Below are 27,458 nucleotides of genomic sequence, written 5' to 3'. Positions count from 1 at the left end.
TACCCTACATCCCAGTCCACAAAGCTTAATCCAAATTGATGGCCTCCCAGAGATTGCTTCTCTTGCCTATCACCCAGTCCAACACCCGGCTCTCCCCTATACCCATCTACTCAGTAGCAAAACATCAGAGTAACTCACATGGGCTCTGGACGGAAAAGCCATTTATCCTGGAGTGAATGGCTCCAAGTCGAGACATTAAATTAACAGTGTGTTAGGGAAGCAACAGGGCAGGATCTGCTCAGACCCCTTTGGGAAGAAACCCTCTGTAATGCCAGTGCTGCTCCACAGGGTCTTTGCAGCAGATCAAGAGGACGGGAAAGGACCACAATGCCTCCAAAGCCCATCTGCCGAAACTCTACCATACACCCCAAATTCTAAGTCATGTCTCAGGATAAGCACAACCGCAGCACTACCTGGCATAAATATCCAGGAGCAGAAGTGACAACAGAGGCTACAGCTGAACCGAGCACCACATCTCATGGGAACACAGCACAATTCCCTGTGTGCATATGAGACCCGGGAGGAAACTCTCTTCTGTCCCACCCCTTGGCAGGATCCGTGGGCACATTCTCCACCGGGAGCAGCGGGGCTCACCAGTGACCCGGCAGACGATGCCATGGAGGAGCCTCAGCCATGGCCACCAGGACACAGACCCATGGGAATTGGCTGCTCTTTCCCTGTTTCCAGGAAAGGCTTCAGGCTCAGGCCTCTTGGCTCCACCAGCTTTGAGCATCGTCCTTACCATGAGCTCCCACTGGCCTGGGGCATCCCCACACAGGAGTCCCAGCATTCCCAGCAGCATTGGGCTCCCACAGCCTGACCTCAGGCAGACGAGCTCCCGAGCACCCGCGCACCAGCCCTGCCTTTGCTGCTGGATGTCCTCATCTCTCCTCATGCCTCCCGCACCGCAGGTGTGCGCGGCACTTCACACCGGAGCAGCCGCCGAGCTCCCCGCCGGGAGAGCTGACTTTGTAATTAGACAGATAACAGCAAATCATGACAACAGCCCACGGTGGGCAGCGGCAGGGGCTGCAGCTCCGCGGCCAGCGGGAGCTCTGGGGCCGTGCTGGCAGCTCTGCTGCTTGCTCCGCACTCTCTGCCTGCAGCTGGCTGTGGGGATGCAGCCGCAGCCCCAGAACAAACAACAGCAGGAGGAGGAGGAGGGAGAGAGGAAGAAAAGACAGCCGGGTCACTTCACCTGCTCCCCATTTTAGCCCTTCAACATGCTCAATGGCTCCCTGGACACAGATGAGAATTCCCATCTCTGCTCCTGAAGAGGGAATCATGCTCCATGCAGGATGAGGCCAAAGCCATGCCATGGGCACTAGTCTGCCTTGCGGAGCACTGCAAGCCCTGCCTGATGCACTGGGAGCATCCCTGCAGAGAGCACAGAGAGCACCACCGCAAGCACTGGGGCAGGGGGTCGACAGAGCCACACACCTCACCCTAGGGAGGGACACCCCATCTGGGCTCCAGCACCAACCCAGCACCTGTCACACCCCAAGGGAAACCGCTGTGGGGAGCAGCCCTTGGGGCTTGCACAGAGCCAGAGTCACCGGGCAGGGGCTGCAGGCTCGGTGCTGGCTGCCATCACTCCCACTGCCATGGTGGTGTGTGGGTGCGCCAGGAGGATGATCCCAGGGGAACAGGGAAAACAAACTCAAACCCAAGGGACAGTCACGGTGCCACCCAGGTCATGGGGCAAATGCAGCCATGAACATGCCCATTCAACAGGAGAATCCCAGGCAAACCCAAGAGGTTCCAAGGTCTGCTCTGCTCCCTCGTCCTCTCTCAAATTCTCCTCAGCACCAGACTCGCGGGCTGGCGCGTGCGTGCACATGTGTTTCCATCCCAGGCTTTAAATGAGGTCTTTGCTGAGAATTTACAGTTCCCTCATGGCCTCAATCTTGCAAAGATTGCTTTTTTAACACTGTTGGGCTTTAATTCTAATAAGCCTCCTCTTTATTACGGAACCAGGTCACATTGCCTTGACACTGCAAGAAAGATCTTTCACTGGGAAGGAAAACGGAGAAGGGAAAAAGAGAAATCGAGGGAGGGAGGAGGCAAACAGGGGAGACAAACAAACAGAAGCTGCTCACTTCATCCGGGGGACTCTGAAGCTGGCAAAGCGGCAGCGGGGCAGCAGCGGGGCTGCCGGAGCGGTGCCTTCCCGCAGCACCCCCAAGCGCGATGAGCTATTTCTGGTGCCGCTTCACCTCCCACACACCCTCCCACCCTGCGCTGCTTCGGAACGCGAGAGGAGCAGGGGGGGAAGCTTGACAAAACTTTGACAGACATAATGAGGACGGAGTTCAGCCCTGCCCTGGGCAGATGGCCGGTACCACCACCCGGTGCACGGCTCCTCATTACCTGCCCGGCGCCGCAGGGACGGGAAGCGGCGCAGCGGATCAGAGCGGCAGCGCCAGGCACCCGCGAGACCCAAGTGCCCCTGCCAGCAGAAATCAAAGCCCTGCGCTGGCAGGAGGCAGCAGCACGGCTTCTCCTTCCCATCAAACAACTGCTCGCATATCGATTTTCCCTTCTGGAGCTCCACACCTTCCCGCATCCCGGTCCCTGGGCTGGCTGGGGGCGGCTGCTGCCTCCTCAGCTCCCCAGCTTCTTGGGTTCACCTGGCTCAAGATGTGTTATCACCGAACATCTCCTGTTGGTGTCTTATGTCATGGCCATCGCCATGGAAACGGGCTGATCTCATACCCCACCTCGGCTCCTGTGCCTGCATCCACGGCTTCCCAGTGCAAGATCCGGAGAGGGCTCATTTGGGACTCATTAAACCCACAGCCTCCATCAGCCCCAAGGTAACGGGATGACCCAGCACTCCAGATGCCAGTCCCGCTCCCAATGCCTCCTGCCACCTTCCTGTCCCGCTGGGGCCAGGCAGGCAGCCTTGGTTCCCTCCATTCAGAGATTTGGAGGTCAGAGATCTGGATGGGGCCATTAACACTGTTTTGCATGCAACAGCGTACACAGAGCAACGGCCACACGAGGTGTATCGCTGCTTGGGTCAGGTAACACGACTGCCTCCCTCCTGAGCTGATGGGGACCCAAACCCACCCTCCAAACCCTTCCTGCTGGGTTGTTTGCTCAGCACAGAAAAGACTGGGCTTTACTAAGCTCAAGCACAGGAGCTGAAAATGCCTTTTCCAGGCTCAGCAAGGGACGAGGCTCCTGCCCCGCAGCCTCCCCCCCGCGAGAGCGCAGCCGGGATTGCAGCAGGGGGAGGCCAGGCCTGCTCCAAATGTAGATGTTTTAATTCTCGGCGCTGGCAGCTGCACTCGAGGCAGGAGAGGCAGGGAAGCCATGCACAGGGGTAACCATAGCAACTTCACGGAAGTTAAATAAAAACTTCTTTAAAAAAAGATAACGAGGTCCCTGAATCATGCTTTATCAGCTCTGTTGCTATAAAGATCGAGATGCAGCCAGCTCAGGATTCTCTAATTACTTCTGCAATATACTGGAGATAGCTTTATTTAAAAAAGCCTTGCCTATGCGTATAATGATTCAGGCCCCTCTCTCTGTACCGGGATTTGCATATTCCATGAAGCACCTACCCAGGCGGAGCCAGATCTGCCTGCAAGAGCCCTCCCATGCAGCGCTTGCTGCTCGCGGCTCTGGGGGTCCTGTGGCTACACCCCGAGCCCTGCTCTTGCACAGGGGGCATGGGGAGAGCCCCCCCGGTGCTGCTGGTACCTCCTCCTGCTGCAGCAGGATCATCCCGTGCATCCAGCCCGGCTGCAACACGGCTCTGGGTGGCTGCAGCAGCAATGCTCTGGCATGCACATTGCCTGGGCTGCCTGCAGAGCCCCTCAGCGCAGAGCGGTGCTCCCAGCACCAGCCACCCCTTGTGCATGCTGAACACCCATAACTGCATCGCACTCCATCCTTGAGCACCCGGGCTGTGACACCCTGGCCTCGGGGCACCTCCCAGGGCCCAGAGCACAGCCAAGAGCAGGCTTTGTTCCCAGCTCAAAGCTGCTGCAGCGCTACGGCAGAAATTCCTTCACTGCCCAGAAACCAAACCACAAGTTGTACAAGATCTCCAACCCCTTTTTCCAATAAAACAGACCTTCCCAGCCTGCAAACAGCCAACGCTCCATCATACCCACATCCCACAGCACTGCGCCCATCGGGCGTTACAGACCCAATTGCTGGTTAGGGAAGCTGCATTGAAGCCCCCAGTTCCATCAGCCACAGCAGCAGTAAAGGCAGCCCATAGAGAATCTGCCAGAGCCCAAAGGCTTGTCACTGCTCCCAGTGACCTGGAGCCTCCCAAATCCACAGACAGGGGACACTGGTGCCGTCATCACCCAATGTCTCCATCCTGCCATTACACAGCCTGAGGCCCAAAGAAAAAGGCACTGAATGCTGCCAGGGCCCAACCGGGCTCCAAACTCCAACCCAAGGACCCTGACTTTGAACCACTAACCAAGAGCATCCACCGAAAGGTTTATTCTGAGCATCACCGGCTTGGAGCCACTGCTCCCTTCCTCATCCTCTGCCCTTGCGGGGCACGCAGACCCTCACCCTAGGGTGCTCCAGACAAACAGGACATGGGTGAGATGGTTGGGATGGGGAGCAGGGATAGCGGCTCTGTCTGGACTCCAGTTTCCAGCTTATAATTCATTTTTCTTTCCTAATTCCTGTTCCTTCCTATTTCCTTTCCTATGGCCAACTCCCAAAGACCTCATATTTAGCAAAAGGACGCCAGGTCTTGTGCTAGCAAGAAGGATGTCCCACATGCAGGGTCAAGTAGTTATTTGGATTCTTTGCTTTCACAGCTTATGGTAGGAGTAAGTGAATTATATGTATTATTTACTATGTTTCTAAACTCTTTTAATTTCAGCTGATTCCGAATGGAAATTAGAATTCAATTAAAATGTGGGGGAAAGCCAGCATTTTGAAGCAGATTATTAAGTAAAGCTACATTAAACATGTTGGAAGCATAAATATCTAGGAACAAGTTCTATATTTAAAAGTGGATGTATTCAGCAAAGGAAGTATCATCTGCGGTCCCGGAATCAAGGAACCCGTTATCAAGGGCAAGATTTTATCAGCACATCTTGGATTCTCACATCTGTGTCTCACCCAGGGTCTGATTAAGAGTCCAGAAATCTGGAAAACTCTCCCTTTTCCTCCAGCTCCCAGCTTCCGAATTAATTGTTTATCGATCCGACACGAGGGGAATATTCTCTCCCGGCTGCGGAGGAGGGGAGCCTCTTGACAAAAGTTGTTTTATCACTTCCATAAATTCTAGTTGCAATGACTTCCTGTGGTTCAACAATCCCATTTTCCTGAAGCACCAGCCCCATATACACACAAACCACTCACCCATTTCTTAGGATGATTTTAGCAGGATACAGAACTCAAGTCATTGCCTGATTCCCAGTTTCAAGAAACCCTGAACCCATCAGATTTCCCAAAGGAAGCATCGGGTCCTCTTATAAATGTAAATCCCATTTTCACCTGCCTCCCACCAGGACAGAGCATCCCCAAAGCAGGACACAAGCAGCCTGGCAGGGCTTGCAGGAGAAGACACGCAGAGGAGTTTAACATTGCACAGATCCTGCAGCATGGGGCTGAGAGAGGAGGTCAGGAGATGCCAAGGAGGGATCGGGATCAAGGCTGCCCAGCAAAGCCTGGGATGGGCGGGAGCCACTGGCAGGACAACCGGTAGTGGGCAGTGAGCAGGGAGCATGCACGCAGTGGATAATGAAACATGAAAAGGGATACCAAGCTTGTGTGCTCATTTCTACCCATTAGAAATTCAATCTTGTATAGTCTAGAAGACACGATGATGCCTGGAGCATCCGAGTGCGAGCTGAGCAAAGGAGAGAGCTGCCTTCAGATTGGTTTATTGAAGTTTCAAAAAAGAATTTTAATCTCAGTAACTAATGAAATAACAGAGGAGAAAATTTTGCTTCCTCATCTGATGTCTCAGCCTGTCAATTTGTGAGAACGTGCATCCCGAAACACCTCAAAGGATTCCAGCAGAAAGCCATGGAATGGCACCAACAGCAGCCCCTGCCTGCACTGCCAAAGGGTACGGAGGAAACAAGAGGCTGCTGCCGGCAGCCCTGAGCATCCTGGTGGAAGACAGCACCGGAGTGCTTGGCTCTGGCCTCTGCCCCGCTCACCAGTGGGACATGGGTGATCCGGAGGGTCCTAGGTGCAGCGAATCCCCTGGGGCAGGATGGGGCTGGGGGGGCAGAGAGTGACCACGGCACCAGGCCTGTCCCTGTCAGCTCACACACCTGGAAACACGCCACCTTTCCACTTCATTGTATTCACCACCGGTGAGCAGCAGGCATTCAGACCCGTTTGACAGGGAACAGCTCTGCAGGTCACCTTTAAACCCAGCCAAGGCACTGACCCACTCCACCACCTCAGGAAAGGCACCTCAGCCTCCTGAATTTCTTATTCCAGATGTGCAAAAAGGAGAGATGTTGCCAACCGATCCACCCGGCACCTCTGCACTGCTCTGTGGTGATGCCCAGGGAGCTGCAGGCTCCCAGCACTGCATGGCTTCAGCCACTGCACCACCTCCATCAAGCCCTCTGCACCGAGCTCAGCCTCAAGCCTCACCACCGGCTCCCCTTCCCCTTCCATGGTTGTTTGAAAAGAGCAAATCAGTCATAAGCACTAATTATTCAGCGTGCTCTCACCCCATAAGGCAGTAAATTAAAAGAGAACTCCAATAAATTACGGAACTTCCCTCATGCCTTTTATTATCTCAATAACCTTCAGAGGGATTTATCTACCGTCAGCTGATCCATTTGAAAAATTGTGACGACAAACTAATTTAGTAAATGCACACACTTAAAAACCTGTATTTATACACGGAGGGAGCAAATACAGCCTGTGCTGAATGAGCTGCTCTGATGGGTACACCTGCACCTCCCTGAGCACTCAACCCCGGCCGGCTCATGCTCCCGCCCCGCCCCGCTCCCACACCAGAGAGATCCAGGATCCCTCAGGCATTGTGGCAAATGAGCCTCAAAAACTATTGCAAGCAGGGTGGGAAAGAGGAACCTGCAGTGCAGGACGGGGAGGCAAAGCAGCAGCAGCAGCACAAGGGACATGCTCCACCACCAGCGAGTGCGGTGCAGGCTGCCCCGGCATCCATCGCCTGGGACGTCAACGCGATGATTGAGGACGACATGTTCTAGTGATGGGAGGTGGTGAAATAAGCGCAACTGGGAAAGAGGCCCTTTAGTTTGAAAGGGAAGGAAAGAAAATTCCCAGCTCTTGTCACAAAGGGCTGTGGAAGTGGGGAACATAAGGCGCACACAAAACTGGCTGGATGTGGGAAAGGAAGGCTGGAAGAGCTGGTTTTCCAAAGGCAGCATCCCACGGAGCATCCTAAACCATTCTAAAGCCTCCCAGACTGCCCAGGTCCCTCCCATTCAGGAGCAGCAGGAAGGGAAGGGAAAAGACAGGCACCAGGAGGCCCCCAAGAGACACCAGTGTGGGGCTCCCAACGGCACTGCCCTGCACCAGGTGGGCTCCTGAGGCACATGTCTGTCAGTGGTGGCTCCTTCAGCGCCTCCAGCTCTGCCATGTCCATTCCCACAGGGTTCCTAAACTGCCAAGAAGGAGCAATAGCCACAACTACAAGGCTGGGGGGTTCCCAGTCCCATCCCAGTCCCCCTAAGCCCCTTTGGGTGCCCAGGGCTGGGCTCATGGCCACAGCGCTCACTAGTCAGCTGTCCTGCAGGCTCCCACCTCCCATCTTTGGTGTTCCAAAACCATCTTTTCAGCTCCCTGCATAGAATTCACATCCCTGTGAGAGGATCCCAAAAGCAACGACCTTAACCCTGACAGAGGTTCACTTAAGACTGCAGCAGTGCATTTTTGAGCCCTCACGCCAAGGCTTCCATGGTGCCGAACAAACCCACGGATCACTTCAAAGGACAGGAGGGGAAAAACCAACACAACCTTCTGTATGTTCTGTGAAACAACAAGCGGAGCCTCCCCACAGTGTTTAGAGCCAAGAACACGTTCCCAACGACTGGCCAGATCTGGGCAGCCCCAACCCACTGCAATCATCCCTCCACAAAAATTACCAACTCCAGGCGCTTTCTCCGTCTATTATCCAGAAAAAAATAGCCTTAATTTCCTGCTTTGTGAGGCTTCATCACGCCTCAACCATTTTAGCCTAAAAGCAGGAAGCTCTGTGGGGAGCAGAGCGCCTTCATCTCTGTTTGCACAGCGCCCAGCACGGCCTCCAGCCTGCTGGTACCACTGGAACGCAGCAACACCGTGGCAGCAGGATACACCCTCGGCACACTGCGAGACCAGCTGTGAGCCCCAGACATCCTGGAAAACACTGGGAAGCATTAGCAGGGGAAACAGAGCAAGGTGTTCCCTGACCCCACAGCATGCAGCGACTGGCGGCCACCCCAGCACCGTGGAGGCAGTGGGTGCCAAACCTCCATGAAAGGCAACTGAAAATAGTCAGTGGTGTTAATGTCGCACTCACTGGAGTGAGAAGCCGAGAAATCCCTGTTTCCCGGCTCTCCCCCAACCCCGCCTGCACACACCCGGGTGCCATGAAGCCTCCCCAGGCTGCTCCAGCCAGAGGGATGGGTGATGCCCCCAGCTCCTGCCAGGCTGCTGTCTGCATCTACTGCCTGTCCTGCACAGCACCTCGGCAGTGTGGCGCTTGGACACGGTGGCGTGCACGGCAACAGGGGAGCACCAGCACAGGGGCACTGGGTAACGGCACCATGCAACACACGCAACACAAATAGAGAGGGTGACTCCAAAGGGCCTTTGCCATCCATCCATCCCTCCCCGTACAGCAAGCGCTTCACAGTGAGCTCCTCCTGTGATGGAATTCCTGGAGACAGGCATGAATTCAGGAGAGGAAAAACCCAGAGAAAGCCGCCTGGCTCTGCCCGCTCCCTGAGGCTGGGTGGGAGCCTCCTTTCCTTTCCTTTCCTCCTCCCTCACCCCATTAACCCAGACTCCATCCCACCCAACTTTGACAATTTACCTTCACCTGGAGGGTGTGATTTCAATTAGCGCAACGTTCTTGTGAACAGCAGCACTTAATGAAGACATCTGCTAAGAACCGACACTGTAACTGAACGAGGAGGCGGCTGGAATCCGTTCGCGGGCGAGCGAACCGCTGCCGGCTCCAGCTCGGGGTGATGCTGCAACGCGCCAGCTCCGTTACTGGACCCACTCTCGGGGCCCCGAGACGCCGCCGCACCGAAACTCCATTCCGGAGTGCACCGGGCAGGTTCCGCTGCCCAGGGCCCCCCACCCCGACCGCGCCTGGAGCCGTCACCCTCCGCCGGGATGTTCCCAGTGGATCCCCCCGCCCAGGGCCGCCGCGGCAGAACTTCGCCGCTCCCCGCACCCTGTCGAGCTGCCCACGCCCGCCCGCAACCTCCCCGCTCCCGTTCCCAGTGCCGCGGCGCGGAGGTGCCGCCGCCGCCGGTAACTCACGCGCTCAGCGGTGCCCGCCGCGGCGGCAGAGGAGGCGCAGGGCAGCCGCGGGTCCCCGCCCGCCGACCGGCATCTCCCGAGCAGCGGCGTCCGGGGCAGCCCGGCGGCAGGAGGCGGCACCGGGACGCGCGGGGCTGGGCTCGCCGCACCGGGCAGCCCCGCACGCGGCTGCGCCGCCGCCCCCGGAGCCGCTGAACGAGCGCGACCGCCCCCGCCCCGCCCCTCGGGATCCCCTCCCCCAGCCGCGGGGCCGGCAGGGAGCCCCGAGCCGGGGGGGCTGGGACCCGACCCAACAAAGCGCCGGTTTCCCTCCGTTTCGCCCCGAAAACGCGCAGCGGCCGGAGCAGGAGCTGCTCGGGGCCGCCCCGCATCACTCAGTCGCTGAGGCTGTGCTCGCGGAAGAGCAGCCCCCGGCCGCCCGGACCGCAGCGTTGGTGGCTTCCATTCATCGTTGCAACCGCTGGGAAAACCGAGGCCGTGCAGGAAGCCCGCGGGATGAGGGCGTGCAGCACACGCCGGATCCACAAAAGCCCCGGGCCTGCCTCAGCCCCTCACCCTGCCTTGTGCTTTACACCTCATTTATTGACCTCTGAGCATCCCCAAAGCTTCCCCAAGCATTCTTCAGGAGCAAGGCCTCCAGCATTCCCCAGCTCTCTCCCAGGAAGGCGGCTGGGCACAGTGCATGACCTGCATCATCACATTTTTCCTAAGAAATCATATTTCCTAAGAAATACCTGGAATACCTGCGGCCTGGTTAAGCCACCTTTTATTTCCTATGAACTCAGCCCAGGGTCCATCTATGAGACATTATCAGCATCACGCAGAGCTCATACACAGGCTCCCCATGTCCCCTCCAAACACCCTTCACATCCCCCCTCAGGGGCTTTAAGAGCACTAGAGAAAACCATCAGGGTTCTACAGAGCCACAACGTGAATGAGGCCCATAAACTGCATCTCACCATCCATTGTGCATGACAAATGAGGGTATTTTTAGCCTCCCAGCCCGGCTGCCCTGGCGGAGCCGCAGCAGCTCTTGTGCTCAGACCTGCAGACAAAGGCAGAGCTGGGCCGGCTCCTCACACTGCCCCGCTGGGCTGTTTCCTCATGGTTCATTGAGCCTGGAGATGCTTTAGGCAGCAGATTTGGAGAATGAGGAACCGGGAACAGGGCAGAGCTCAGCGCTGAGAAGCTGCTTCTGCATTTCAAGGCTCTGAGCCCGGTCCCTGTTGACATCCATTCCTAGAAATGCAGACTGGGACCTGCTCAGGAGGTACAGCCTTGCAAACTGGGAGGAGAGGTGGGATGCTCAGGATTGCTTGGCAACCCCACAGGGAAGGCCTGAGCTGAGCAGCTCACACCCCCACCAGGGCAGGGAGAGGAACCCACAACAGGGGCAGCCTGTCCATGGGGCTCCAAGAGGGCGAGCATCCGACCCTGGCCCTGGGAGAGGAGGAGGAGGAGCAGCAGCAGACAGGGATAATGTCAGAGAATGTGCGAGAGCAGCAGTGGAGGGAAGAGCAGCAGTTAAGGAAAAGCACAAGTCAACAAACCGCTGCCTTCTGGCAAGGCTGTTACGTGACCAGAGGGAACAAGTACTAATCTGGAAAAAAATACTTGTTTTTCTTTTCTTCTTAGCTTATTTCACAGCCTATTTGCCATTTAGGGCCTTCCTTTGGAGGCAGTCAGAGCTGTTAAATCACTGCTGCCTTTTTGTTTTTATCCTTCTCATAACCATGGCTGGAGCAAAGAGATGATAAGACCTGTTGTGGCTCCAACTTGGGATTTTCCTGCACACAGATGCTCTGAACGTGGAACACAGCAAAACCCTCACACCTGGGGGTCCTCTCCATCCCTAAGGCCCCCATTATTCCCTCTGCGAAGCCCCAGCAAGGGCAGAGCCGAACAGCCAGACCCAGATTTGCAGGAATCACCTATGTAAGGTACCAGATGCTGTTGAGTATTGGGAAGCTTAAGGGCCCAGCTCAAGCCTGGCCCTGCCGGATGGTTCACCCACATCCACCAATGCTGGGGCACGGTGCCAGCTGGGGCCATCCCTAGAGAGCCACCAGGACACCAGGTATGGACACCAGCTTTGGCCACAATGGAGACAGTGGGATGATAGAGCAGGACCCAGGTTTTCGGAACGTGTCGGATCCCCTGACCCAAAAAACCCAAAGCAGAACACGCGATAGCTGGTAAGGAGCTGAATGCACGCCTGGTCCTGAACACACTCAGGTTGCAAAGCCCCCTCCAGCGCTGGGAGAGGAGCAGCAGAGCCATGCTAATGTGCCCTGAAATAATGCTTTTTTAAATAGAATTTACGGTAGATTCCATAGCAAGGTTATGCAACATAATGAGCAAATCTAAAATGCAATTGTCGCTGTGCATTAACAGCAAAACCCTGAGCCTCTATTACACTGACAAACTTATTAAATCCGTGAGCACTGCACCGCATCAGCCAATTACCAAAACAATGCCGGGATCCGGAGAACAATCTGATCTCCATTAGAGGGAAGGAGCGAGGGCAGCAGCCACACAACCGGCCTGCCCGCAGCGGGGCCTCCTTTCAAGCATCACGTGTGGTGCTCTGCCTTTGCTGATGGGTGTTTTGCAGCCACTTTCCCTGTTCCAGGGGAGGGAGAGCAAAGAGCCTGCAGCTACCTCTGTGTCCAGGACCTTCCCAAAGCACCCCTGGAGCAGAGATGTGGCGAGCAGCAAGTGGACGTGAAACAGCCAGGATTCAGCCAGCACATCAATGCTGCTCTCCAAGGAGCCAACATTGCTCCATGCCATGGGCAGAGCTGGGTCTAAGCTCATTCCTGGCACATGTTTTCAGGGAAGGGCATTTGCTCCAACAGCAGGACAGGGCACACAAAGCCTGGTGGGGTCTCACCTCCCATTTTGACTCCAGGAAATCCCATCAACACCAAAGCTACATCCTTAGAAGACACGAAATAAGGTGAGCACAAGCAGAAGCTGTCCATGCAAACACCTACCCGAAGTGTGCCTTCACCTCGGTGAAGTGATTTGACACAGCACTAATTATGCAAATTAATCATCAGTAAATCAGGTCCCTGTTTGTTTGTTTATGTTGCAGGTTGCACAGCACAGGCGGGAGGAGGCTCCGGAGCAGAGCCACTCTTTGGGCTGAGGTGAAACGTTTGGTAACATGTGGCATGACCAGAGCTCCCCACATGCTCTGTTCAGATTAAATCCTGAATTGATTTGCTGGTATCAGACCGCTCATAGCTCTTGGTGTGTCACAGCAGCTAATGAACCATGCCAGGGACACATTTATAAGCTGCTGTTAGCCACTTCCATCAGGAAGGGGTTTTCTTTCCCCCCCCTCTTTACTCTGAGGTTCTAAAAGATTTAAAAAAAAAAAAAAAAAAAAAACCAAACAAAACCCCCCCCCCAAAAAAAAAAAACCCAAAACACACAACAAAAACCAAACAAAACCCAGACACCAAAAAAAAGCCCCAGTAGCAAGCATTTCTACTGAAAGTTGAGCACTTGTGAGAGTTCCATCCATCCTTGGGACCCAGCTCTCAAATGGCCACAGAAAATGCCTGGACAAGTCACTCAAATCCCACTGATTTTCTCAGCTTGCCCAGAGCCAGTTCCTCCCCTTCCCCAGTCCATCACCCTCCAGGCAGAGCAGCTCTCACACCCTCTGAGCAAAGCTGTACCAGCACCACCTACAAAACCTGCCTCCAACCAGCATCCCAGAGCCAAGCCACTGGGAACCAGACTAGAGAGGAAGGGTCCCGTGACCCTCCTTCCATCAATGCAGATGGAGCCGGGATCCTGCTCCAAAGCCCCAGTACGGAGCAGAGAGGCAGCAGTGGGAACAGAAATGCAGCAACAACCAAGGGGCTGCTCTCCTCAGTGCACGTGCTGCAGAACAGCAGTGCTTCAGATGGGAGAGAAGTTCCCCCTTGTTCCAAATGCAGCACTTCAGGATCGCAGAGACAACTCTATCGGGGGAACAAGAGCTAATTAAATTTACTGGGATCACTGAAGAGGAAATTATTTAATATTCTGAGTGGAATTTAATATCTGAAAGCATGAATGGCCTTGTTTCATCAGAGATCTGTTTCTTCCCAACATTCAACCACCCTCTGCAGCAGGCCCCGCCACCGAGGGATGGGCAGGGCGCTGCCCGTGAGGAACCACATTGCTGAGCCAGAGAGAAACAAACAGCAGGGGAACAGAGCATCACTGGAGCCCGGTGCACCCCCGGGTGCTCCCAATGGAGCAGCAGCTCCACAGTCCAGAGGAGAGCAGCCTCCCAAGGGGCTCTGCTGCACCAGCAACCCACCAGCCTCTGGAGCAGAGCCCAAGGATGCACCAGCCTTACACTGGAGACCCTCTAGCCCCATTTCTTTTTCCTCTTTCTGCCCTGATAACATCTCTTTCTCTCTCACATACATGAAAATGATCAGAAGTAGCAATAATTTTCTTCTGTATTTATGCCACCAATACCTTGAGCTAATTCCTGTAACTGCCAGTATGGAAGCACTAATACCTCTGCAAAAGACAAAGCAATTATTTCTAAACATAGCTCCCTTTCCTTGCATTGTCACCATCCAAATCACCAAAATCCTGGCCTGTTGTCGGCATCTTTGTCTAACAGGAGGAAAAGATACTTCAGCATATCCAGTGGCATCAGGCAAGCAAAGAGCACCCGTAGCCTCGGGCAAAGGCAAAGTGGGAGTGACACAAGCCAGTGCCCGGAGGCATCATCCAGGGACAGTCTGGATGGGACAGCACCCCGAGGAGGGCTGAGGCTCTCAAGTGCCTTGGCCGGGAGAGCCCTGGAGGTGCCCGTGTTCAGAGAAGGGATGAGGGAAACGCCAAGCAGAGAGGCTGGGAGCTGGTTCTCCCACAGCCACCCAGCTCCTCTGGTGCTGCAGAGACACCCACTGCTCTCCCCCAGGGGACAAGAACATGCCACCACTTGACCCAGACAAAGGCACATTAATGGTGCTCCCAGTGTCTCCATCTGGATGGAGACACAGTGTCTGCCTCGGGACCCTCCGCAGCTCTAGACCTTATTATGCTATGGGTCTGCTCTCAAGAAATTAAACTGAGCCATAAAATGACAAGTAAAGTGAAATAAGGAATGTAAAGAGCAAGGAGAATGTAAATGGTGGCATTAGCTTACGTGCAGCACTTGCTGTGCACCCGGTGTTCCCAACTGCATCAGCGCAGCCCGAGGAAGGGAAGGTCCCACTCCACCACAGGCCACAGCTCCTGTGCATGGGGGTCCTGGGGGTCCCTGCCCCAGCCAGGGGTGCCTGCCCTATGGAGCCATAAGGGGTTCAGGGCCCTTGGACAAGACATGGTACCCCCAGCCCTGCAGATCCCTCCAGGTGTGCACAAAGCCCCCAGCCCCGCTCCCAGCACAACAAAGGACACGGGGAGGGAGAAGCAGCCGCAGAATTACTGCGCAGACGCAGGCTCCCCACCACGGGCTGAGCTGGTACCTGGAGGCAGCAGCACACCTGGGTGACCTACATATCCACTGCTGATGGAATATTTAACAGGCTCTTTTCAATGGATCATGCGTGGAAAACCTCCGGGCTCTTGCACGCACAGAAAGGTGCATAACGGAGCCTCCATCTCCAGAGACTGGCCCTGCTGCCTGGCCTCGGCTCTCCGAGAGGTTTAGGGCAGCAGATGGAGACAGGAACAGTTGCTAAACTGCTGCACTTGGCTGGATGCTTATCAGCATCTGCACTGCTCAGAGCTCCCAAAGCTGGGACCCACCATGCAGAGGGCTCACAGCCCTGGGCAGGGCACCAGGATCTTGCTTTGGCTGCTTCCCAAACCCACAAGGAACTGTGAAGGACATCCCTGGCATCACCCACTGCCTGGAGCTGCCCAGGCACCTCCATCCCCATGGGACAGCATCAGGGATGCTCCAGAGCCACTGGTACCATGGTCCAGCTCCTGACAGCAGGATGCAGTGATGCTGTCAGCTGCAATTTTCCTGCAGCCCCATCCCAGCTCCTGAGGTGGGAGAGCAGCCACCCAGGGAGGGGACCTGCCCTGGAACATCCCACAGGCGAGGGAGGCCAGAGTCCCACAAACTGCCCCCAAAACTGCTTTCGGAACATTTCATATCCAACCTACAGTAGCACCACCAGTAATTAACAGCTAAGTTTTAATTAAACATTGATTAGTAACTAATTAGTCTAATGATTAGTCACCTGAAGGAGACAAAGCAAAATACTGGGGCTGCCAAGATAGGAGCAGGAGAAAGCAAATGATGAAAGATGAGAGGCAGCTCAAATTCCTCCCCTGCCTCCCTCTGGGCCGAACATTCCCTCACACATTGGTGTGCTACAAATGAAGCCTTTGACATGAATTTTCCTAATTGTGGCAAGTCTGATGGAGCCTCAGGTGAGGGATGTGGAGGAGATGGATTTTCCTCGTCTTCCCCATTAGATCTCAGACTGTTAATGCAGCTGAAGAGCCTTTCCCTGCTAGAGGAGATTCTGTCACTGTAATGAGGTCAGGAGGGACTTTGTGCCTTTGGTCCTGCAGCATCCTGATGGGAATGCTGCACATGGGCAGCACAGGGGCAGCAGCAGTGCTTCCCCTGCCTTTGACAGCCTCAGCCCATCACACACCACCATGAAGTTCACTCTCAGTTCCCACCAGTCACAGACATGGTTCCTCATCTCCTGCCCAGTGGAGGGTCTCCCATCACTGCTCCCCCTCCGTCCTGATACAGCTGAGCCTGTGCAGGGCCCTGTCAGACTGAGCTTATGGGGGGCCAGGATGGACTTGGGGTCTGGTTCCTGACCTCCTCTCAAGGGATCCTGGACAGCAGTACCTGAGCAGGAACCCCTGAGGAGGACAGGAAGGGTTAAACACCACCCCCTCACCCCAGGCCTCCCTGAATCCACTCACAGAGCTGCAGGTGTATCGATTGCTTCACACATCTCATCAGACTCAGATCGGTACCAATCAATGGGGTTAGGCCAGGGAGAGAGGCAGCTCAGTGGATACCGATACCTTCCTCCTCCTCCTCCTCCTCTCACTGGGAACAGCACCCGCTGGGAAGCCCCAGCAGCTTCTCCAGCACAGCTGTATCCTGAGCATCCTTGGGCATCTTTGCAAAGAGCTTCTCAATCCCCTTGGAGAGGTAGAGAGGCAGAGACCAGCAGCAGCCTTCACCCCCAGAGGGATGGGGCTATGTTGGGCTTGGCCATCCTAACCGGGAACACCAGGAGAGGACCAGCCATGTCAGGAAGAGCCCCCACTGCCCACATGCCCCCCAGTCTGTCCTGCCCACACTCACTCAGATGATCCCAGATCACACACAAGCTTCATCCCGCTGGATGCATGAGATCTGTCAGCAGCAGGGAGACAGCAGCTCTGGCTGCGGCTGTTTCATGCTTCTCTACAAAGCAATCTACTGCTTGGGCTCCTCTGTTCTTCCCTCTTATGCAACTGCACAAAATACAGAGGGAAAAAAAAAAAAAATCCCTTGGATGCTAATTTATCTGAGGAGCTCAAGCAGGTTTGCACAAGGCAGCAGTTTCAGCAGGAGAAAAACAAAAGGGAACAGCCATGTCTGAAACACTGCCTCAGAAACCTGCCCACCCTCATTCCCAGGGACTCCTGCCCTTCCCAGCTCCCCACAGAGATCCCTGCATCCTGCCTCCATCCCTCTCTGCCTGCACCCTGGCTCTGCACTCAGGGCAGGATCAATCTCTGCTCACCAACTCAGAGAAGCAAACTGGGGTTGGTGGGATCATGCATCAAACCAACCACCCTGGGGCTTCAGGTGCTTCCAAGGTGACAATCCCAAGGGATTACCAGGGACTCTAGCAGCTGGACCTGACCTCAGCACCGAGCTGCCCACATCAGCCCAAGCACTCGATGGAGCTCACCCACCAGTGACCTCAGGCAGGGCGGGAGAGCTGGAAGCAGGCAGTTGGTCCATATCCCCCGGCCACTGACCCAGCACCCTTCCTCCCACCCGGGGAGCCCATCAGCAGTACCCATCTGCTCTCCTTCAGTGGGGACCTTTGGCAATCATAGGTTTAGTGGTGCAAAACACAGTTTAACAGCAGCTGAGGCTGGGGGGATTGATTTCTTGCTTTAAGTGCGGCTAATCTAATAGATAATTTATTTAAATTGATAGGGCAGAGAAATTACATTTCTATCTTCTCTGAATAGATTCTAGTGTGTCTGGTGACCCAGGCGAGCTAGAGCACGGGGCTGGGGCCCTGACGTGCCTTGGAAGAGCTGCCTTGAGCACCTTGTAATATTTTTCAATTCATTACCACCATTTTAGCAAACAACCAGTATAGATTTTTTTGTTACAACAGCTCTTAACATGTTAGTTGTGTGTAAGCTGGTACCTGCCTTAACTGCTCACAGGAAAGCTTTCCCTCCAGAACACCAACCCACCAAAACCAGCCTGTTGGGAAGCAGCTGGGAATCCCCCAGACCACATCCTGACCCAAATAGGGATTCATAGCCCTGGATCCATCCTGCTGGGAAGCCTGTTCCAGCAGGGGCTGCAATCAGAGCGTGTCTGGGAATGCCCAGCAGCTCACGTGCCAGAGCATCACCCTGCAGCCGAGTGAGGGGAGCACACTTGGGCTGCAGATGTTGCTCTTACACCTTTGGGAATCATCTTTAGCGCTCTCTGAGCTGTCTGGCTGTGCTGGAGCACACAGCCTCCCCACAACAGGCTCCAGCAAAAACCTCCGAGGGTTTTCCCAGCACCAGGGAGAAATGCTCAGGATAAGCAGGGAAGGGCAGACTCGGGGCCACTCCATGCCCCGTGGCAGAGACCCCTGGGCTGCACAGGCTGCACCCATGGGGACAGCACCAACACAGCCATAGCTTTAGTCTCATGTCCCAGCTCTCCCTGTGATAGCTCCAATAAAGAGTAAATCACTGTTATTCTGTACCCAGCTCTTCTGATCCATCCTGATGAGGACCTTCCCTCACCTCCTCAAAGTCACCGGGCAGAGGGATGCATCCTGCAGACAGAGAGCCCCGGGGGGGGGGGGGATCCATCCCTCTGAATCCTCCAGGAAGCCCTGTAAGGGGTATCTGGGACCCCAATAAGAGATAATAAATACAAGGGAGGCTGGTGGCAGACACAGGAGGAGCAACAGGGGGTTAAGCCCTTGGCGGATGCCCCTCAGTGGCTCTGCTGGGTGGGAAGAGCAGCCACTCTGCCTGGGCTGTGGCACCACCAGTGCTCCCACAGCCTCAGCCATTGGCTTCCAGTAAGAGCCAGTCCTGAGCCAGATTTTCAGGCGCTGCTGCTCAGTGTCTCATGCCTGCTGCAGGAATCCCGGCACTGCACTGTGCAGATTTGATTACACGATAAGGGACATCAGAAATGCAACTTGTTGCCTACTTCCCAGAGTAATTAATTTCATCTGTATTGAGCAAATGACATAATTTGAGGATTTCTGGGTTACGGATTAAGTAAAGACCAGATGAGAGCATCCTCTGTGCTCGGAGATTAATTAGCAGCGTGAGGTGAGGGAGCTCTCTCCTCACAGGGCTGCTTTGCTGCTGCATTTTCAATCCACATGCCCAGCACTGCACCACCCTGCCATGGAGCAGCAGTGATCCACTGGGCACAGGAGCCCCAGCCAGGACTCGTTCCCACACCAGGACATTGGGGATGCCAGTTAATGAAGTCAGACTTTGAGGCTTCCTTGAGGATTCCCGCTCCCCTGCCTGGCATAGCTGGTCTTCCATCCTTACCTCTCACAAGTGGCAACCCTCAGAGAATATAGACCCAAATCTCAAGCTCACTTACTTACAAACATTGCCAGACAGACTGCCACTGCACATAGAGGACAGACATAAACTGAAGGGATGCGGGATGAGGATGGGGATCACTGCAGGTACCCGCACGCATCGCACCATCCCCAGGCTGCACTTGTCTCAAAGCCTCTCTCAGCAGAGCAAGGCTAAGATCTCATCTGTGCCAGCAGCATCTCTGGGAGCAATGAGGATAGCAGGGGAGCAGCAGAGTTCCAGGAAGCTGGGTGCTCCTTCATCCCATCCCAATCCCCAGCACCCTGCCAGGGCATTGCAGCCACCCTCTGCTTTTTGCAACCAAGCCAGTGGGGTTGGCACTGCAGCCTCCTGCTGCTGCCCCAGGGAGACATCCTGCCCTGCTCCATCCCCTCCTCCCTGCCCCTCTCCTGAGGCACAGGCTCCGGATCTCCCCACACACACCTCAGCCTCACTGAAAATCATCTGAGTGGGTCTGTGCATGTATTCATGAGCCAGGCATTTTATTTAATGCGCCTTGTGATGCAGGATCAAAGATCCAGAGCAGCACCTAATTAATTATTTTCCTCCTCTCCTGTACCATCCCCTAGTTGAGCACCAAGTCCCAGCCTGTAAAAGCCTCCCTTTCAATGACTCTGTATAATGAGATGGATTTGGACTCCAGCAAATTTGTTCAGTTTTATAGAGTATTATATGAAAATGCTGTGAAATTAAGTTCTGTCTTTGCTATCGCGCCGTGGCCATCAGAGCGCTTTTATGTATGGCACTGAGACTAAAAGATGGGAAAGTGAGTCCTTGCTGCAGTAATGTGGCAAACGGGGAGAGGGAGGAGCCGTGCAATGGAGATGACATGGTGAAGGGTTAGACTGGGGGAGACAATAAAGGAAACAAGAAAGTGATGCAGATGAAGAGTTGCAAGCTAAGAGCCTGGAACTGAAGCAGCAGCCATGAGGCTCCAGTGATGGGCAGCATGGGGAGGGCTCCCTTCTCTTCATTTTCCCCTCTACAAAGTGATCCAGCAGCCCAGCACAAGGGAGGCAAATGCCACGGTCCCAGCAGACACAGACAGAGCCCCTGAGGGAGGGTGGACAGGTCAACCCAAGGGTGTTTCTAGTGTAAACCGTTCCCTCTGGGAAGCATTGCACCCCTCAGCACCAGGAAAGGTGTCATTCCATCTCAGAGCCAGCTCCCCTCACTGCCTATCAATCCCTTCCCGTTCTTCCCTTCTCATCTCTTCCCACTCCCAACCTCTCTCTGCTTCCTCCTTACATCAGCCCTGCTCCCCTGCATTTACCCCAGAGTGATCTGTGTTTTCCCTCAGCAACTTTATAACCCATTTCCTTGCCTGACAGCAATTAAGTAGATGTTTCACTTCCAATCCCATGGCCCATAAACACTGTTAAAAGAAAATGTTATAAAGAAGAAAACAATCCAGTCTGCACACAGGCACATGCACGGGTGTACAGACAGACAGAGGGACAAACGTGAGGACCAGGTGAAGCTGGGGAAGATGAGCAAGCCCCTTCCTTCGCACAGAGGCTGGAGACCCCACCATGCACTCGCCACAGCCTCCAGCCGCACAGGCAGAGAGGAGAGCTCTATAATGCGTGAAGGTGTGAGCTGCATCCATCAATCCCTGCAGCCCATCTGCCCATGCCCAGGGGCAGCTCCCGCTGCTGCTGACCCACTGCTCACCTCGCATCGCTCCAGCACCCACAGGAAAATGCAAAAAACCCAAAACAAAACACAGCAGTATACCCTACATGATACATGGGAATTTTTGGTGCCCAACAGCCCCCAAGCATCCCAGGACCAGCATTGATAAATCACAGCTTTCAGATTGCCGGGAACATCTTCACGTTCAACCAAGGCTGGTTGACACATCAGATCATGGCACCAGCCCCAGCACCAACACAGAGCCCCAGCCACTGGTGAGAGCTGCTCCCGTGGTGAGAGGCTCTTGGGGTACGAGCCACCGGGAACAGGGAAACTCAGCAGACACTTTCTGATTTCCATGACAACTGTAACGGGGTGTTTGCTGGTTTGGGAGCACCGAGGTGTGCAGGAACATGCTCAGTAGGCACAGAGCAAGATCAGCCACCCCGAGCAGGCAGCAATGCCCCATGTGCAGGTCTCTGCTGGTTCCACACCCCACACCAGCAGGCAGGAGCCCCCTCTCACAGGGCTGCCCAACTCAGGAGGCAGCAGGACTGAGCTGGGAAGGGTGGACCTGGCAGCTTCCTGCTCCATGGTGGCCCAGGGAGCTGCTGCCCATCATCACCCACCATGGCATGTGCCCTGTGCACCAAGGAAAGGGTCCAGGGGAACCTGGGATGCCAGGACAGAGAGAGGCAGGAGCACTGCATGTTGCTGGGCAGGAAAGGGATGGAACCAGATCTGAGTAATGCCTCCAGGGCTGCAGGGGAGCCACACAGGGTACAGCATCCTGCACTGCTACCCAAGGAGCATCAGTAGAGGCCAACACAGCCTGCCTAAAACAAGCTCTTTTCCCATCCCCAGAGGAGCTTCAGCGAAAACTAAGGTGAAACCAGCAACTAGTTAGCAAGAGAGCAGAAAATCCAGGCAATTACTGGAAAGCTTTGGACGTGGCTGTGAATCCCACAGCTGCCAACAGCATCCCTATACTAGGAAGGTAAAAAATAAAATCAAGATGTGGACAGAATTAGATTGGCCATAGGTGAAAAATGGCTCAATTATTTCTAGTGCCAGAACCATGGAAGGACACTTCCCTGTTCCAAATCCACAACCTCCCACTAATTAGCAGACCTGGCAGAGAGAAAAATGCTCCAAGCTCCAGGAAGAGCAACAGCCAGAGTGCCAGTGCCCCACACGCATCTATATGTGCAGCACAGGCTAGGCATGGAGCACTGCTCAGGACAGCCCCACTGCTCCAGGAGGGACCCCATGGGAGGTGTGGGAGCAGATCCTTGTCCCCTGGGAAGGGCAGAGCCAGTGCTTCCAAGCTCCCGGTTCCTGAGGGATGGTCCCAACTCTGGACAGTGATGTCCTGTTCCTGTGCTAACGCTGGCTCCTTCCCCAGCTCAGACCACAGAGTAGCAGCCTATAGGAGCAGAGGATTTGCAGGAAGAAACAGGGATCTGTCATGTTGGAATCAAGAAATCCAGAGCCTGGAGAGGCACTGAGCTGGACTGAGCTGTGAGCGGAGGACATGGGCTTGGGAAAAGCTCAGAGCAGGATCCAGCCCAGTGCTCTCTAGGGAGAGGCTGGAGGGCAGAGATAACAGCTCCCGAGCCTCTCCTCTCTCCTTTTACACAGGCATCTTTTAAAAGAACCAATGCATAAACCCAAAAAAAGTTAGCAGGAGGCCCTGCCCCCTCCCCGGCAAACTTGGGAACATGCTGTCATCAAGAAAAATGATGCTGGCAAGAGAGAAATCCGCTGGGGTTGCTGGCAATTTCCCAGGCTCCAGCCCCAATGAGTGTTTATCAATAATTCCAGGATCTGCCTGTCGCAGCCACTGATGGGAGCGCAGGCAGGGAGGTGTCAGCACAGCCATGGGCAGGGGGGGTGGGTGGTGGTGGACAGAGAACAGGGAAATCAATTACTGGCTCCTCAGGAGCAGAGATTTGCCAGCATTACAGGGCAAATCTGTTTGCTTGGCTGTAACAGGGAACACTGAAACCAGCCATGGTGACACCAGGGCAGGTCCTAAACCCAGGCTGGCTGACACGATGGACCACTGAGTCCCTGCAGGCCCTGGGGTGGCCATAAGGCCACTGCAGAAGAGGGAAGGAGAGAGCAGCAGTGGATGCCCATGGCACCTAATGCCTGCTGATGCACCCACTACCCATGAGGTGTCTAATTGCTTCTGCACTAGGGGCTGAGGGCCCCTGAGCCGCCCAGGGGTGCTGAGCTCCACAGTGTAATGAAGCATTGCACGAAAAAAGCAGCACCTTTTTCCTCATTTACATTTTAAACCTGTTGCCAGGTTGTTTCATATGATGCCACCTATTTATGAGAAATAGTGAATATCCATTTCCTTTATACCACTCCTGAATTTAGAGAACTCTTTCCTGCATCACCTTTACAGTCTCCCTTCTAACCAAGAGAGTGCTAATTTATTAGTTTCCTCTCAGACAGAAGCTGTTCTGTGCCTTTGATCAGCCTTGTCATCCTTTTCTTTACCTTTCTAGTTCAACTACCTCCTTTTCGTGATTCGGCAACCAAAGCCGCACTCAGCATTTGCACTGCGACACATCGCACCCCGGCAGCGCTGCTGCTGCCCTCCACTTCAGTCCCTTTCCCAATAACTACTAACAAGCAATTTGGTTTATTTGACTGACACTGGGCACTGAGATGGCATTTTCGTGGAGCTACCCACTGTGACTGTGAGGTCTCTTTTCCCAAGTAGGGAATATCACACTAAAGGTCTGCTTCGTGTTTTGGAGTGAAGGATGTTCTCATCTAATCATTGGATTTGGCGATGTTCATCTGCCATTTTGCCACCCAGCCACCTACACTGTGAGGTTCTCCCACCACCCTGTCCCATCAGCTTTAGGTTTAAGCTGCTCCAGTTATTTCTGACAAAAGCCAGCCATCAGCACTGGTGCTGGCAGGCGGGATACCAGACTCATAGCTCCCAAGCCAGCTCTCCTAGGCGTGGGACAAAATTCAGGCCCTCCTTCCAATGTGTCTGATTTAACTACTTGATTGTTTAGAGGCAGTGAGATCCTGGGGGCTCAGATCATGTAAGAATGATGACACACGTATACGAGAACAGGGTCCCTTGGTTATTTTTTTCTTGTCACTGCAGTGGTGACGGTTTTTTCATAGAATCACAGAACCATGGAATGGTTTGGGTTAGAAGTGACCTTAAAGCTCATCCAGTTCCAACCCCCTGCCATGGCAGGGACACCTTCCACTAGAGCAGGTTGCTCCAAGCCCCTGTGTCCAACCTGGCCTTGAACACTGCCAGGGATGGGGCAGCCACAGCTTCTCCGGGCACCCTGTGCCAGCGCCTCAGCACCCTCACAGGGAAGAACTTCTGCCTCAGAGCTCATCTCAATCTACCTGCCATTTGCAGTTTTTCCTCCCAATCCAATGACTTCACACCTTACAGAAGAGAAAACAAGCCCAAGCTCCCCGTGAACATTCAGCCAGAGCTGCGGTGGTCAGCCAAGCCGTTCCCGCAGGGCTGGGGCAGCCGTTCCCCTCTTCCGGGCATTGAGGGAACCAGCACGGAGCGGACGCGCTGCCTGACGGTGGACAGCAGCTGGGGGACCGCACCGGGCCCGGGCGCCGCCGCCGTCAGCACCACGGACAGCGTCAGGCCCGCGGGCGGGAGCACGTGGCGCATCGCACCACCGGGAGCCGGGCCCCCCCCACCGGGTATGGCACCTGCCACCCATGGGCGCTGCAGCCCCAAACGGGGCCCAGCGAAGCCCTGGACCCCGGTGTGTTCTCCCGTGGCACCCGCTGTGGAAAGAGCCCCAGGATCAAAGCGTGAATCCATGCCCGGGAAACCTGTGGACACATAGTCAAATGCCTTCAGGCATGGGGAGAACACACTCACCATCCAGCACTCCCATCTACTTCCGAGACAAACATCCTCCCTCTCTGGCTTTCTCAAGCTCCTGAAGTTCCTTATCCTGTTCTTCAAGAGCTGCTGAGGGCTGCCCATCCTGCTGCCCGCAGTGGGAAGCATCACCCAGCTCTCCCATATCCCAGGGAACCCCCGTTTTCCCTCAGGACCAGTCATTCAGCTGCTGCAGATTTTATTCCAAGCAGTTGGTCCAGCATCCTAACTGGGAGCAGACTGGGAACATTCAGTCCTGCACTCCCTCTGCTAAGCTTCCCATGCCCCTTCCAAAAGGAACATTTCCTAATTAATATTAATACTCTGCATCATGTCAGATCTCACATATTTATGCTCCCTCCCTAAACACCTTCCCTGTCTGTCCCTCTTCCAGTGGGAAGTGATCCTGCAGGCCAGGCCAGTGCTGCTGCGTGTTCCTGAGTCCTGGTCCTGTTGGGGCTGTAATGGATTGGTGACACCATGATATTTATGGGTATTTCAAGAGAAAGAAAAAGGCTACTGGGTGTTCATATGTTCTTGTTGTATTATTTAAGAGAAACCATTTGAGAGCACAGGAGCAGCAGTGTCTGCTCCCAAAAGGAGGGGAAATAATGGAGGGGAATATTTGCAAAAAGCTCAGTTAAGTAAATATTTTATGCCCAATAATGTTATGGCTTTTGAATGATGCATGCAAGAGAGTTGAAAGGAGGTGAGGCACAGAGTGAGGCAACACAGAGTGCGTGGTGTGAGGTGAGTGTGGAGGTGTTTGAGGGAAGGCAAGGGAGAACACGGTGCCCTGCCAGTGCTTTTCAACCGGGCTGGGTGAGCAGCAGAGAGGGAGGCAGCACCAGGATAGAGTTCAGTGTAAAGTCCCTGGCAGCTCAGTGAGGCACCAGTGAGAGGCAGGATTTGCTGTGCAGAAGCAGGGTACGGCATAGGGTGCCCAGGAGGCTCACAGCCCTCCTGAAGTATTGGGAACAGTGGATGACTCTGCTTTGCTTGAGAGAAAAGCAAAGACCCAAGAGGGGGGCACAGGAGCAGGGACCAAGGGGCAAAGAACCGGAAGGCAGAAGAATTGCTCTGGCCAGGAGGATGAGGCAGGCAGAGAAAGCAGAAGGAAGGGCAGGCAAGGCTGGTGACTGAGAGGAGGCTGTGACCAGTCTCTCTGACCGGAGGAATTCTCCTCCAGGCAGGCAGCAGCACAGGGTGAGCATCTGGCACAAGGTAAGCACAGAAAGGAGTAAAATACCATTAAGTATAATAAGAAATGTACTTAATCAATGAGCTCTGCAGCTGAGATCAATGGGAGGCAGACACAGCCATTAGCTAGGAAAGCTGAGAAAGAGCCCCAGGCTCTCATGGAGCAGTCAATGCCAGGTTTAACCAAGCAGCAGGGGAAGGGTCCCAGGTGGGGAGCAGAGCCTGACCCTGCTCTTCTCCTCAGGGCTCAAATCCCCAACAGGGAGCAGGAAGAGGAGCCCAGGCTATGGCCAAAGCCTGGTGCCGAGACTCTGGACCACATGTTCAAGCATAGTGATGAGGGCATGAGGGGGAATGGGACCACTGCTGGCAGGGAAAAGGAGGGACTTGAGTCCCTCATCATCATCCAGGGACTTCACTTGGCTGTGGAGAGCAAGAGTCAGGGGATTTCTCCAGTGGACCAAAGGCTCCAGTGAACTTCAGACATTGGTCCTTACTGCGGGAACCAGTCCCAGGGGCGAGGAGGAAGGAGGCATGGGAATGCTGGAGAGATGACCCAGAGCAAAGCCTCACTCACCTTATGCTTCCCTCATTGCTCTTGTCCCTCTCCTCACCTCAAGCACTGTGCTGGATTGCTCCCCAAAGACCACCTCAAGGAAGAGCTTCAAACTAGATGGGGAAGAGGTCACCCTCCTAAGAAGGCCTTGTACCAGCCCATGTAAAAAGAGCTGCTGCTGAGCCTGGGGTTGTGCCTGACCCCAGGAGGCTGCTCCTGGCCCTCCTGGAGCACAGGACATATGCTCCGTCCACGCACATCACCAGACCCTACAGCTGCCACCGCAGGCTGTGCACCATCTCCCTTCCCGAGACTGCAGCCTCACGGAGTACCCAACTGGGGGTGACCCAGGCATGGGCTGGGGGGGGGCGGGGTGTGTCACAGTGCCGCACCGCTCACCCCTGCTCAGCCTCAAGCACCGACCATGTGTCCATCAGACCCACTCAGCCCGCTCCTCACACCTCCCTCTGAACCCAACAGGCGGCACTCGGGGGGGGATTACCAGGGGGATATGGCATTACCGAAGGGATAATGGGGCATCACCGGGACCCTCCCGCCCGCTCCCGCGGACCCGTCGCTCCCCTCGGGACGCCCCCGAGCCCCCGCCGGCGGCTGAACGGCGCCACCTGGCGGCCGGGCCCGGCGCACGCCCTCGCTGCCGGGGTTGGGGGGGGGGTTGAAGGGTCCGAGGGAGCAGTTCATGGGGATAAGACCCGAACTCCTCCCTCCCGGTACCGGCACCCAGGCCCTGCCCGAGAGCTCCCGGCAGCAGCCGAAGCCTCTTTTCCAACCTCCTTCCGCCTTTTCCAGCCTTCCCGAGCCGCTCGGCAGGAGCACCCTCCTCTCTTCCTCCATCCTCCTCAGGGCTCCAGCCAAGCCTGGGCT

General features: G+C 55.1%; 1 protein-coding gene across 20 annotated transcripts in view; it reads right to left on the bottom strand.

The window, feature by feature from the left end:
* Window positions 1–27,458, bottom strand: part of RBFOX3 (RNA binding fox-1 homolog 3) — a 140,687-nt gene that overhangs the window by 99,583 nt on the left and 13,646 nt on the right. For 3 of the 20 annotated variants that reach the window (XM_030505985.1, XM_030505972.1, XM_030505992.1), the window contains exon 1: window positions 9,472–9,649. The exons of 1 other annotated variant lie outside the window; for it this stretch is intronic. The gene's annotated coding sequence lies outside the window, so the exon portion shown is untranslated. Of the gene's footprint in view, window positions 1–9,013; window positions 9,362–9,471; window positions 9,670–27,458 lie in introns of those variants that run through there. 16 more of the 20 variants (XM_030505971.2, XM_030505980.2, XM_032920288.1 and 13 more) reach the window with 10 other exon arrangements.

This window comes from Strigops habroptila, chromosome 14, assembly GCF_004027225.2.
Source record: "Strigops habroptila isolate Jane chromosome 14, bStrHab1.2.pri, whole genome shotgun sequence".
NCBI classification, from domain to species: domain Eukaryota; kingdom Metazoa; phylum Chordata; class Aves; order Psittaciformes; family Psittacidae; genus Strigops; species Strigops habroptila.
The sequence above is the reverse complement of the archived record's forward strand: the minus strand, read 5'-3'. Positions and strand labels throughout refer to the sequence as shown.